The sequence below is a fragment of the Octopus sinensis genome, unplaced genomic scaffold, assembly GCF_006345805.1.
Source record: "Octopus sinensis unplaced genomic scaffold, ASM634580v1 Contig06837, whole genome shotgun sequence".
Classification (NCBI taxonomy): domain Eukaryota; kingdom Metazoa; phylum Mollusca; class Cephalopoda; order Octopoda; family Octopodidae; genus Octopus; species Octopus sinensis.
In genome coordinates, this window is record NW_021829593.1 from 1 (window position 1) to 5000 (window position 5000).

General features: G+C 41.8%; 1 long non-coding RNA gene across 1 annotated transcript in view; it reads right to left on the reverse strand.

Moving 5' to 3' along the window:
• Positions 1-2752: 2752 nt before the first annotated feature.
• The window catches only part of LOC118761047, a 22590-nt gene continuing 20342 nt past the window's right edge, over positions 2753-5000 (reverse strand). Inside the window, exon 3 of the long non-coding RNA XR_004997125.1 lies at positions 2753-2765. This is a non-coding gene — a long non-coding RNA (uncharacterized LOC118761047). The remainder of the gene's footprint in view (positions 2766-5000) is intronic.

Here is a 5000-nt window from a genome sequence, read left to right on the forward strand (position 1 = left end):
ACACATACATTCATACATAGATACATACATTCATACATACATACATTCATACATCATACAACATACATACATACATACATACATACTACTACATACATACATACATACATACTACTACAACAACACTAATACATACATACATACATACATACATACATGGTGGCTGCCCCCTCGTTATCGAGTATGGTCATTGCACGAAGCTTAATCAATGTTGTTATCGTGCAATGCCTGCGCAAGAAGATTTTTTTTTAAAGTGAGGAAAGGCTGTGCACTGAGTCAATCCCACTCACTAAGCAACAGCAGCCATGATCCGAAAACAAAACAAGTCAACATCATCGGTAACCACTGAGCCGCAGGTTTTATGTCGGAGTTATCCCAGTTACCTGAGTTGCCTTCTCCTAGAAGGACGCCCTAACAAAGGCTGGGAGTCCTTCACTCCCAATGGTTTAACCGCGCAATCGGGTATTAAGTCCGATTATTTCTATGTCCCCACGCATGATGCAGCCTTAAGGCATTTATTGGATGGCTGTTGATTCTCGAGAGTTCCTCCGCCCTTTGACAGGTTTTGTTTTTAATCCCGCAGGGTGTCCAATAAACACCCTCCTCTCCAAGCAAGCTTGGTGGGGTTGCTGGTTTAGTCGCCGACGACCCGACCATGCAACATATATACATATATACATACCCTATTGATGTTGCTGAAATTCCGATGAAGGAGCCTGAAATCTAGGTTAGAAACCGGCTCTTTCTTTATTGGCAAGAAATCTTGAAATAAAACTGAATAATGACACACACACACACACACATATTAAAAGAAATTAAGTTAATGTCCAGTCACAAAGTGACTAATGGTTTCGTATCCACAAAGGCCTTAGCCTACCGGACATCTCCTCAGACTCTAAAACCTAAGGCAAATATAATTCTTCTCCTCTTGAGTCTCACGAGACACCCACCTTTTGTGGATGCGAAACCATTGGTCACTCTAAGACCGGACATAGACATTTCTACTTAAATAAATTGCTGCTCAACGCTTTATGTTGGATATATGACACATTGACGATATATATATATATACATATATATATATATATCTTCCCTTCTTTGGATCTTTCCTTCTCCTATGTTTCCGACGAAGAGCTTCGCTCGAAACGTTAAACCCTCCTTCTTCCCTTCCTTCCTTGTTCCACGTCTTTGCGTTGTTGTGTTTTCTCTTTGTGTTTTCATGTTTGGATTAACTTTATATATATATATATAATATATATATATATACATATATATATATATATATATATATAATATATATACGTATGTATGTATGTATGTATGAATGTATGTATGTATGTATGTGTGAGGTCATTGCCAGTGCTGCTGGACTGGCTCCCGTGCAGTTGGCACATAAAAAAACACCATTCGATCGTGGCCCTTGCCAGTACTGCCTAACTGGCCCTCGTGCCACTGGCACGAAAAAGCACCCACTACACTCCCGGAGTGGTTGGCGTTAGGAAGGGCATCCAGCTGTAGAAACTCTGCCAGATCAAATTGGAGCCTGGTGCAGCCATCTGGTCCGCCAACCCTCAGTCAAACTGCCCAACCCTTGCCAGCATGGAAAGCGGACGTTAAACGATGATGATGATGATATGTATGTATGCATGTATATATGTATGTATGTATGTATATGTGTGTGTATATAAATATATGTATGTATGTATGTGTGTATGTATATATATGTGTGTGTGTGTATATATATATGTACATATATATATGTATGTATGTATTATGTATGTATATATGTGTGTGTGTGTGTGTGAGTATATATATATATATATATATGTATGTATGTATGTGTGTGTATATATATATATGTATGTGTATATGTATATATATATATGTGTGTGTGGGTATATATATATGTACATATATATATGTATGTATGTATATATATATATATGTGTGTGAGTATATATATATACATGTATGTATGTTGTATGTATGTATGTATGTATGTATGTATGTATGTATGTGTGTGCGTGTGTGTGTGTATATATATGTACATATATATATGTATGTATGTATTATGTATGTTATATGTGTGTGTGTGTGTGTGTGTGAGTATATATATATATATATATATGTATGTATGTATGTGTGTGTATATATATATATGTATGTGTATATGTATATATATATATGTGTGTGTGGGTATATATATATGTACATATATATATGTATGTATGTATATATATATATATGTGTGTGAGTATATATATATACATGTATGTATGTATGTATGTATGTATGTATGTATGTATGTATGTATGTATGTATGTGTGTGCGTGTGTGTGTGTATATATGTATATATATATATCATCATCTTCATCATCATCGTTTAACGCCCGCTTTCCATGCTAGCATGGGTTGGACGATTTGACTGATGTCTGGTGAACCAGATGTTTGCACCAGGCTCCAATCTGATCTGGCAGAGTTTCTACAGCTGGATGCCCTTCCTAATACCAACCACTCCGAGAGTGTAATGGGTGCTTTTACGTGCCACCAACACGAGGGCTAGTCAGGTGGTACTGGCAACAGCCATGCTCAAATGATGTTTTTTACATGCAACCTGCACAGGAGCCAGTCCAGCGGCACTGGCAATGACCTCACTCGAATGTTTTTCACGTGTCACCAGCACAAGTGCCAGTAAGGCAACGCAGGTAACGATGACGCTCAAATGGTGCCTTTTACGTGCCACCAGCATGGAAGCCAGTTTGTTGCTCTGGCAATCATCATACTCGGATGGTACTCTTAGCACCCCTCTAGCACAGATGCCAGTCATCGAATTTGATTTTGATTTCGATTTCACTTGCCTCGACAGGTCTTTGCAAGCAGAGTTTAGTGTCCAATGAAGGAAAGGTACGCATAAATGGGCTGGTTACACCCCTGGCATTGGCCACGATGTTATGGTCTCCCTTGATTTGCTGAGTCTTCTCAAGCACAGCATATTTCCAAAGGTCCCGGTCACTAGTCATTTGTTTGCCTCGGTGAGGCCCAGTGATCGAAGGTCATGCTTCACCACTTCATCCCAGGTCTTCCTGGGTTTTCCTCTTCCACAGGTTCCCTCAACCCCTAGGGTGTGGCACTACATGATCATACCAGTGCAGTTATCTCTCTTGCACCCCATATCTGATGCTTATTAAGTCCAACTTTTCTCTCAAGGTACTTATACTCTGTCCAGTATGTATCTGTCTTCTCTTTTCACTCCGTCGGTTACGACGATGAGGGTTCCGGTTGATCCGAATCAACGGAACAGCCTGCTCGTGAAATTAACGTGTAAGTGGCTGAGCACTCCACAGACACGTGCACCCTTAACGTAGTTCTCGGGGATATTCAGCGTGACACAGAGAGTGACAAGGCCGGCCCCTTGAAATACAGGTACAACAGAAACAGGAAGTAAGAGTGAGAGAAAGTTGTGGTGAAAGAGTACAGCAGGGATCACCACCATCCCTTGCCGGAGCCTCGTGGAGCTTTTAGGTGTTTTTGCTCAATAAACACTCACAACGTCCGGTCTGGGAATCGAAACCGCGATCCTATGACCGCGAGTCCGCTGCTCTAACCACTGGGCCATTGTGCCTTCACGTCCAGTATGTACACTGACATTACACATCCAGTGGAGCATACAGGCTTCATTCCTTGCGAGCTTACGCATGTCCTCAGCAGTCACGGCCCACGTTTCACTGCCATGTAGCATGGCTGTTCATACACGTGTGTCATACAGTCTACCTTTTACTCTGAGCGAGAGGCCCTTTGTCACCAGCAGAGATAAGAGCTCTCTGAACTTTGCCCAGGCTATTCTTATTCTAGCAGCTATACTTTCAGCACACCCTCCCCCGCTACTGACTTGGTAACCTAGGTAACGGAAGCTAACAACTACTTCTAGGTTTTCTCCCTGGAATGTGGTAGAAGTTGTTCTCTGCACATTTTCAGTGTTTATTGCTCCCGAGCATCTGCCACATATAAAAACTATCTTCCCCTTTAGCCTTCCTTTGATATTACTGCACCTCTTATGTGTCCATAGCTTACAATGGGTACATCTTTGCCATTACATGTATATATATATGCTCGGAATGGTCAGAGTCATTGCCTCGGTGAGGCCCAGTGATCAAAGGTCATGCTTCACCACTTCATCCCAGGTCTTCCTGGGTCTACCTCTTCCACAGGTTCCATCAACCGCTAGGGTGTGGTACTTTTTCTCACAGCTACCCACATCCATTCTCGCCACATGACCATACCAGTGCCTCCGCCTCTACTACAGATTAGGCAGGGCCATCTACCTGAAAGGATTTGTGGTTTGCCTGCCTTCCTACTTATTAGGACTTTGGTTTTGGCTAGGTAGACTCTAAGGCCCTTCGATTCTAATCCTTGTTTTCACGCCTGAAACTTCCCTAGTTTTGATACTGATTCAGCAATTAGAGCAAGGGCATCAGTATGGTGGAACACCCAGGGGCATCCTGTCTTACGTATAGATATATGTACATATACATATGTATATATGCATATATATATATATATATAGGCGCAGGAGTGGCTGTGTGGTAAGTAGCTTGCTTACCAGCCACTTGGTTCTGGGTTTAGTTCCACTGCGTGGCACCTTGAGCAAGTGTCTTCTACTATAGCCTTGGGCCGACCAAAGCCTTGTGAGTGGATTTGGTAGACGGAAACTGAAAGAAGCCCGTCGTATATATGTATATATATGTGTGCGTGTATGTTTGTGTTTGTCCCTCTAGCATTGCTTGACAACCGATGCTGGTGTGTTTATGTCCCTGTCACTTAGTGGTTCAGCAAAAGAGACCGACAGAATAAGTACTAGGCTTACAAAGAATAAGTCCCGGGGTCGAGTTGCTCGACTAAAGGCGGTGCTCCAGCATGGCCACAATCAAATGACTGAAACAAAAGTTCCCGCAAGCCCATATGTAAAAAAAAAAAAAAAATTTTACGGAAATCGACGGAAA